General features: G+C 41.3%; 1 protein-coding gene across 2 annotated transcripts in view; it reads right to left on the reverse strand.

Annotated features, from left to right (window-relative positions):
• The window catches only part of LOC308394522 (tumor necrosis factor receptor superfamily member 5-like), a 31,543-nt gene that overhangs the window by 17,741 nt on the left and 3,963 nt on the right, over nt 1-9,839 (reverse strand). For both annotated transcript variants that reach the window (XM_080878883.1, XM_080878882.1), the window contains exon 2: nt 873-970. The gene's annotated coding sequence lies outside the window, so the exon portion shown is untranslated. The remainder of the gene's footprint in view (nt 1-872; nt 971-9,839) is intronic.

Consider the following 9,839-nt stretch of genomic DNA (forward strand, 5'->3'; position numbering starts at 1 on the left):
ATGCATACCACAGTTTGAGAAAGACTGGTCTAAGGAGCTTGGAAAGAAAAGCATCTGGACTTCTTTCAGTTGCTTGAAGACATTTCACCTCTCCTCCGAGAAGCTTCTTCAGTTCTAAGGTCAAATGGTGGAGAGTCCCAGAGTTAAGTCCTAGGGAAGTGTCCACCAAGAGGGACATGGATGGACCCCCTGTTGATCCTCTACCTAATCAAACAAGCCAGGGTGTAAAAACGGGTGTAGGTAACAATCAGCCAAGGTTTTGGGTGAACCCGCTGTGAAACCTAGCCCCACCCTATCATGTGATTTCCTGAGGTCAAATGGCCCAGGATGTGAGTGGGTGTTAAGGCTTCTGGGAAAAGATCTCAAAACTGGATTATAGATGGCAGACGGTTGGTGTCGTAAACCACCACCTCCGTTCAAAGATGGTTGTTCACAGTGGACATAGATGGCTTCTTCCCCTCATCTTTCAAACCATCTGTCTTCTCTGTATAAAATGTGAACATTATTGCTTGCCTTCAACAACTTGAAAAGGACAAAATCATTGACCACCCTACATATCATCATCTATACCCAGGGGATGCTATACCTTGTATTTACGGACTTCCAAATATCTACAAAGAAGGGGTCCCACTCAGGCTCATTGTTAGCAGCTTAAACTGATATCTCTGTAACCCTTTCAGACTGGGTTATGAGACACTTGAGATTACTTCAATCTGTCAGAAAGATTTATTTTAAGTGATTTCTTCATTCAGGAGGTCTGAGATTAGGCCTGAGTGTGGCTAGAGAAATTGAACTCAACTTTCCAACAAATGTGGTTAATCATAGTTTATTCATGATTAAACAACTTTTTCACACAGGTTTGGATGGCTTACCTGGCTCCTGGGTAAAAGTTTCCATGGTCCAAAAGAAGAGCATGCCCCTGAGATTTGGGATGATGGAGTTTCTAACAGGAAGAACAGCCTGACAACATCTGGAAAAACACAAAGAAAACCAATGATTTTAGATCAGGATTACTAACACCTGATGAAGCTGACCGTTTCTGTCTCACCTAATACAGTCAGGTTCTGAGCATCACGTAACCCACAAAGCAACAAAGCTATGATTCATTGATCTGAGTGATGCAAAGCTTCTTTTTTTTTTTTTTTTTGTTATTCATTCTGGGAACAGAAACCTTTGTCCAGAAGGAAGAGGGAAGGAGGAACAAACTGCAAAAGTATGTTGAGTCATCAAGAAACATTGAAGCAGTTAACTGCTGTATGTGTCTGCTGTAATGTGGTGATGGTTCAGCACTGATAAACCAATCAGCTGTTAGATCGCTTCATTTCCTGACAAATGTCCAAGACACCAAGGAAAATCATAGAAGAGATTCAACATAAGCTCGATAATATGAAACCAACATGATGTTATCAATGTGGAAACGAGAAAGATGTCTCAAACATGAAAGGCACTGGTTCCCTTTGAAGCACACAACTTTGGCTTTGAATCAAAAACTGTTGCCACATATTTAAACTCTGAGCACATTCTGACTTAAATGGATATGACCTGATGAGTACATGTTCTAAACTCAATGCTCATTTCTTTTGTATTAGATATGTTTTAGCCGGTCCTGTCTGGCTCTGCAATCTGAATTATGATCTGAATGCACCGTTGTGCCAAACAGATTTGCTTTTCCAAGACAAGCTCTAGAAAGTCTGTACAGACTCCTCTTGTTTGTGTGGTTTTTAATATAATGTATTAATTTCTATTATTACTCACAGTATATATGTAATATAACAATGTCAAAGCTGACAGACAGAAAAGAGAAACAAAGACAATAGAGAATATAAAAAAGGATAGACCACAAATAGAAAAGCACAACTGCACCTGTAACTCAAATTATTTTTAATTTTCAAATCTGCAGCACAGTTACAGTTAGGGCTGCCACAGACGATTATTTTGATAGTCGACTAGTCACCGATTATTTTTGCGATTAGTCGACTAATCAGATCATGCATCCATTGGACGTAAAACGTACAGCTTATTGCACCAGAACGCATCTGACTCAAGAATTTGTGGACTGGTGCCAGCTGAACTACCTCCAGATCAACGCCAGTAAAACCAAGGAGCTGGTGGTAGACTTCCGCAGGCACAAGCATTCTCCACTGCAACCACTGAACATCCAGGGTATGGACATTGAGGCTGTGGACAGCTACAGGTACCTTGGTGTTCATCTGAACAACAGACTGGACTGGACTCATAACTCAGACGCCCTCTACAGGAAAGGGCAGAGCAGGCTGTACCTGCTGCGGTGACTCAGGTCGTTTGGAGTGGAGGGCCCACTCCTGAAGAAATTCTATGACTCTGTGGTGGCTTCTGCTATCTTTTATGGTGTGGTCTGCTGGGGTGGCAACATCTCTGCCGGGGACAGGAAGAGACTGAACAGGCTGAACCAAAGGGCCAGCTCTGTTCTAGGATGCCCTCTGGACCCAGTGGAGGTGATGAGTGACAGGAGAATGGCGGCTAAGCTGTCATCCCTGTTGGACAACATCTCCCACCCCATGCAGCAATCTGTGACAGCACTGAGCAGGTCCTTCCGTGGGAGACTGCGGCACCCACGGTGTGGGACGGAGAGATTTCGCAGGTCTTTCCTCCCCACTGCTGTCAGACTCCACAATAAAGACTTTAACTGATCAAACACACACATCCACACATGTGCAATAACACTAAGTGCAATAATCTTTTCTGGCATCGTATTTTTACTCAGTCATATATAGCATTTGTATTCTATTTTTATCTTATTGTATATTTTATTCTATTTTATTCTACTGTATATAGTATTTTATTTTATTCTATTCTATTCTGTACAGTTGTGTACTGTATTTATTCTAACCGAGTTAACGATAAAAACGATAACAAAATAACGCTGAAAACCGATAAAAACCCTGAAAACCATACATTTCACACCTGAGCCTCAACTCTCGCGGCCCGGTACCAAACGACTCACGGACCGGTACCGGTCCGAGGCCCGGGGGTTGGGGACCGCTGATCTAAGTGACCTATATATGTTTAACCTGAGTAGCGAAAGACGGCGGTGGGTTTGAAAACGATTTACCGGGAGTCCGGTGTTCTCACGGGCTCTAGTGAGCTTTGCCCCCGGCTAGCTATCGAGCTAGTGGGTAACAGACGTCTCCAAAAACGTCGGAGCGCTTTTGAAAATATGTGGTGTCTTGATAAACTGAGCAGATATTTGAGGTTTACACAGTTACATTCTCGCCTAAAAATATGTTAAACGTTTATTTTGTGACCCAGAAAGAATAATAAGAGTAATATTAAAACTAACTAGCTGCCGCCATTGTTGGAAACTGAGCTGGGCTGTGCTATGAATTCTGGGACACAGCTGCTTCTTCTTCTTCTGGGTTTAATGGCAGCTGGCATCCTTGTACATGCAGTGCTACCATCTTCTGTTTCAGTCTGTTATTACACTCGTAAATACTACTACTTATTCCTGCGTCTTTTGTGATCTTACAAAGCTTCAAACGACGCATCGACTATTAAATCAGTCGTCGACGGTTTTGATAGTCGATGTAATCGTGACTAGTCGACTAATCGTGGCAGCCCTAGTTACAGTCCAAACAAAAATCAGGTTCAATGAGGTCACTGAAGACAAGCTCTGTTCCTTTGTAAGCAAACTGGAATGACTCAGGCACTACTCTGTGTCTGGTGATGATAGTAATGATGAAGGAAAACAAACTCCTCCTTAGGACATCAGCCTGTATATTGTGTGTGTGCACTTATGAAAAGAGAAGCGATACATGGAGATAAAATGAATGAGAGGCTTAAACAAGTCAGTGACAAAACCAAACATCTATCAGCATAAATTAAGACTCTAGAAGAACACAAAACAACAGAAGCTGCTATAAAGACTTGAAAGAAAATACAATCACTGCTGCTCTGGCTGGGTCAGAAGCAGAAACGAAAGTTTTAGTAGAGCTGTGTACAGAACGCTCATGTAGACGTCAGCAGATATCAGTGGTGCTGATAAAGGGGATTTTGAACCATGAGAAAATGCTGTCCTTAAACTATTACAGCGGTGATGCTAAAGTAAAACACTTGCGTGACAAGTTTTTTGTTGATGACTATAGGATTGCAGAAGCTTCATAAAATGTTGGACTATCAAATAATTAAACCAGAAGATGGTGACGTGTTACAGTCTTTTGCATTGTTCCTCACAGGATGTTTAAATGCGATGTTTGGTATTAGCTTTATGGATGACTTGGATAATGGCACAACTATAAAGGCACTTGTTAACAAGCTCCACTGTGAGCTTCAAGAAATATGGAGAAAGGCTGCAAGTGGTCTGCAGAAGAAATCAAAGATATGCATGTAGACAAGTTTGACAACAAGCAAGCTAGGCATGTGCTTCACCCAGCACGAGAGACTGAACGCAGCAGAAATTATGATCAAGAGGTGCAGAAACCCTTAAACCAGCACAAGTATTTACTTCATGGCTTTCCTTTCCAAATCTGAGTTTGGAAATGATAAAGAAGTCACAACAAAAACACCAGCAGCTTTTGTGGATTCTTACAACAGGGCTTAGTTAATTGTAGAAGTGAACAACACAGCCTTTTAGTCTGTAAAAGATTCCAAAATAATCCACATAAAGAAAAGACTGACTGTTTGAGAAGCAAAGGTCAGAGTTCCTCATGTTTGAAGTGTTTGGTCACATGAGCAGCAGCTGCAAAGATTAATGTCAGCTGTGTTTTCAACTGCTTCCGATGCTACAGCACATGAACACTAAAGAAAACAGTTTCAAATGTTTTTAAAAAACTCAGCTTAAACTTCTGGTCTCACTGTTCTTCCTGTTGTTCCACGTCAGTTAATGTGGAAAAGGGAACCAAAGTGGTAACAACTGTTGTGGAGGTTTTCCATTTAATAAAGCCTGCAGACAAGCGGTGAGCGAGAACCCACTGAACTGTGCAAATCTATGTTACACAGAAATATAAAAGAAACAAACTAGAAACTTAAAAAAGACAATAAAAGCACAGATATAAGAGACATAAAACGTCCAAACTAGGGCTGGGACAACGCGTCGACGTAATTGATTACGTCGACGCGTAAAATACGTTGACGTAAAACAATTTGCGTCGATGCGTCGTCACTTTCAAAAAAATACATGGCGGCAGCGAGTAGCGGTAACATGAGTGAGGTAGTCGCAGTCGACTTAAACCACTGCACCCGAACACGCAGTTCTACAGTATGGGGATATTTTAACCGAAAAGGAAGTGATTCAGTCGTTTGCCGGCTTTGTAAGGTGGAAATGGCCTATCATAAAAGCACGACGGCTATGCACCAGCACCTCAAACGACGACATCCAGGAGCAGCTTCTGAAAAGGACAAACCACCGTAAGTTTTCAACTTTTTTACTAACGCTGGTTTTTACCCGTTAATTCATCCGACCCTCCCCTAGACATACACTCACTCATAGACAGAGATAAACACCCAACCTCCATAAATACAAAACTAATTTAAGCTGCTTAGCAGTAACATATAGCAGCTGCTGTTTAGTTGTTTTTTTAATTTGTGGCCCATGCTGGCAAAATGAGTCGGAATGCGCGCAGGCTGATTATCAGAATCGGCGAAAGATGAAAATGTGAGACATAGAATTGGCCGCAGGAGAAATGTTAACAAGGATAATGCACCACCTGCTAAACGTAGCCGTCGTGGACAATGTTACAACATTGTTAAAGTGCTTGCAAAAGCAAAATGACAACGAACTCTTGATTTGTCAAGTTTAATGTCTTTCATCCTATTTGAATGCTGTTTTTATACATAATGCTTCTTCAGCTTGATCTTATAGGTCAAAGTTATGCCATCTAATGGCTAGAAAGCAGTGCACCAGTAAATGTGCCATCAGCTATGGCTGTTTAAACGCTATTTTTTGCAGTTATTTTTTGCAGCCATATCATATGTTCAACATTGGTGATTATCATTAATCTCTTACTGTTATGCTATGAAAGCACATGGCATAACAGTAAGGCACATACATGGTTTATATTTATTTATTATAACAACCAGATCCTTATCTAATTATTTTGATATTATGCTTTCCATATAATTATTTTGTAATTATTCGAATTCATCTGTGTGCTGTGTGTGATTTATGATTTCAGGAACAAACAGAAAAGTCTGGAGGACTACTGTCAGAGAAGAAGTACACCATGCACCCCCCAGGAGGCGGCTGTACTTACCGAGAGCGTCTTAACTATGATTTTAAAAGACATGAGACCACTTGCTGTGGTTGAGGGTGAGAGATTCAAAGAAATGCTGACCACTTTCCAACCGGAATACACTCTGCCGTCTAGGCGTCATTTTACAAGCATGATGGAGAGAAAGTATGAAACTTCGGTTGAGAAACTAAGGAATGAACTAAAAAAGGCCACATCCAAAATCTCCCTTACCACTGATGCTTGGACAAGTCTGGTCACAGAGTCCTACTTAGGGGTAACTTGTCATTTCATTAATGACAATTGGGATCTTCTCTCCTTCAATTTAGCAACACTGCCAGTTGAAGAGCGCCACACTGCAGAAAACCTTGCCTCCTGGGTGGAGAAGGTGGCAGAGAAATTCCACATTTCCTTGCATAATGTCCTTGCCGTTGTGCATGATAATGCAAGTAACATAGTTGCAGCTCTCCACATCCTGAAAGAGAAGTTTGGAGTGGTGTCCTATCGGTGTGCCGGGCATACACTGCAACTGGTTGTAAACCATGCACTGAAAGACCCCAAGATTGATAAGGCACTATCAGCTGCACAGGGCCTTGGTAAAGCACATCAGGAAAAGTGAGCCAGCTTGCACCAAACTTAAGCAGAAGCAAAAGCAGATGGGTACAGCTGAGCATAAACTAATCCAGGATGTCGCTGTCAGATGGAACAGTTCATACTACATGATTGAACGTCTGTTGGAACAGAGATGGCCAGTGGTTGCGACGCTTTCAGATCCAAAAGTCACACAGCGTGGGAAACAGTACCTAGATCTGAAAAGTGATCAGTGGATTCTTCTGGATGAATTGAAGGAGGTGCTCAAGCCTTATGAGCAAGCCACTAATGTTCTTAGTGGACAGTCTTATGTCACAGTCTCTGTTCTTCCCCCCCTGCTGAAAGGTCTCCTGAAATCCACCAAAAACAAATCATTTGATTCTGCTGCAGTGAACTCTTTCCAGAACTGTGCAGAAGAGGAAATCTTGTATAGGTGGCAGCCAGAGGTATCTGCATTTCAAGCAGATGGAAAAAATGTGTCACTCATTGCTGCTGCCCTTGATCCACGTTTTCGTAAACTGAAATTCCTTTCTCCAGAAGATGTTCTGAAACTGCAAGTAACAGTACAGAGGGAGGCACTTGATCTCAAAAGGGAGCAGAGATCACAGTTACAGCAGGAACATGTGGGACAGGAAGCCTCAGCAAGTCCCCCAACAAAGAAGAGGTCTGTGTTGGACACTTTGTTGGGTACAGATTCTGAGGAGGAAGATTGTAATGAAAACACTGACCAGGGTGGGGATGGAGAAAATGAGGCGGTGAGGAAAGAAGCACTGCTGTATTTTGGGGAAGCCCCTATTCCAAGGGATAATGACCCCCTTACATGGTGGAAGAATAATGCAACAAGATTCCCCACACTGGCTAATTTAGCCAAATCATATTTGGCTGTACCTGCCACATCAACACCATCTGAAAGGCTTTTTTCAGTTGCTGGAAACATTGTCACCAAAAAAAGGGCAAGCCTGACTGCTGAGCATGTAGAAATGCTAACATTTCTCCACTCCAATGCATAACTACTTCATGTGATGAACATGATTGAACACACACACACACACACACACACACACACACACACACACACACAAATAGGAGAGAAGGCAGCAAAATGGATATTTTGTTAACAAAGAGCACTTTTTTGCAGAGAGCAAAGTGAATGTTACGTTGTATTTGTTCAAAGATGCCATTGCTGCTGTTTATATTTTATTAATTTTTTGCTATGATTTCCTTTGTTCATATTTGTTCTGCACAACATTTAATTTTTTGTTAAAAACAGAAGATTGTACTACAATGTTATTGTGGATTTTGTTTTGTGAATGAAGAGCACTTTTTGGGAGAAAGCAAAGTGAATGTTACATTTTGTTTGTTTAAAGACACCATTGTTGCTATTTATTTGAAATGTTTTGTTAACTTTTCCTTAATTTTATATGTTTGCACATTTCATTTCTTGTTAAATGCTATTGATTGTATGACCTCTACAACTTTATTTTGCAATTTTTTTTATTAAAAGGTCTTCAAATGAAGAAATTTGTGTTTTTCATTGATATACATAAATTAGTAAATGTGAAATTGCTATACAAGTCAAAAAATATGGAAATAATCGATAATCGAATCAAATCGAAATCGAATCGGATTGAAAAATTAATCATTAGATTAATCGATGCATCGAAAAATTAATCGCTAGATTCATCGATTAGGAAAATAATCGTTTTGCCCAGCCCTAGTCCAAACTAGGATGCCATGCTCTGACTGCAGATGTTGTGCCAAAAACTGATGTTCTGGTAAAAAACAATTTCTGGTATTTGCTAAAAACTGACTGCCACATTTTAACCGTTGTAAAGGACATGTTGGCCCATAATCTGTGAAACATATGTCAAACATCTTTAGTCCTAAACAACATTCCTGTCACAGGGTAGAAGCTTCAGTCATGTTTTAGCAAAGTGACTTTTATATATGCTTTATTTAACCAGCTAAAGTCTCTTTGACATTAAATATTTCTTCTTTAAGAGAGATCAGGCCAAGAGGGCAACAGACAAGCCAACAAATATAAGTTCTATGAAGATCATTTAGGTGGACAACAAAGAGTGGACTGACTGTAATGCAGGTGCACTAACACAGAGTCATACAGATACTTGGAGCCAGGTCATTTCTTTCTTTAATATATAACCCCGTCATAAATCCTGTTGACCACAGCCTATTTAACAACACACACACAGAAATCATGTTTTAGCACAACACTGTGTGCACATGGACCCCCAGATATCAGGTGTAACAGTCCGATCTAAGCTGGGAGGAGACATAACACCAGCTCTCAGCTCACATTTTACTTCAACTCTGAGCAGACTTATTAATCTCTGTTTAGACCTGACACTTACAGACAGGTCTGACTAGTTGTGCAGGTCACACTGTCTACAGGTTTATACAGGCTCTGTTATCACAGCAAGATGAGTCCAAAGTTCAAAGTCAAACAGTTGAGTGTACGAGTTAAACTGTAACATGAATCCATCGATCATTGATCCCAGAATATGCCTATAATAATTTGAATGCACTGATTCATATAGAGTGTATAACCACAGAGCAGAGACCACACACAGCAGCTTGTATAAGGAATCACTGACACTACTGTAGTAATAAGTAGACACAGTATAATTACAGCTGCACCACCCACACAGCTACACTCGATGTTGTTCACACGCAACATCCCTCTTGCCTGTTATTTATTCCTGCTGTTCTACTATTTTATATTTTACTGTGGATCATCCACGTGTAATAACAAGACCAAACACAGGGCTAATTCTACCGTCTGTCTCTAGGACAATGTGGGTGGCTGTAGCTCAGGTGGCAGAGCAGGTCAGCCACTAATCAGAAGGTCGGTGGTTCGATCCCAGGCTGCACCCTGGCTGCATGCCAAATATCCTTGGGCAAGATACTAACCCCATGTTTGCCTACTGGTGGTGGTCAGAGGGCCCGGTGGCGCCTGTGTCCGGCAGCCTCGCCTCTGTCAGTGCGCCCCAGGGCAGCTGTGGCTACAATGTAGCTTGCTATCACCAG

The sequence above is a fragment of the Rhamphochromis sp. 'chilingali' genome, assembly GCF_963969265.1.
Source record: "Rhamphochromis sp. 'chilingali' genome assembly, chromosome: 3".
In the NCBI taxonomy this organism is placed as follows: Eukaryota; Metazoa; Chordata; class Actinopteri; order Cichliformes; family Cichlidae; genus Rhamphochromis; species Rhamphochromis sp. 'chilingali'.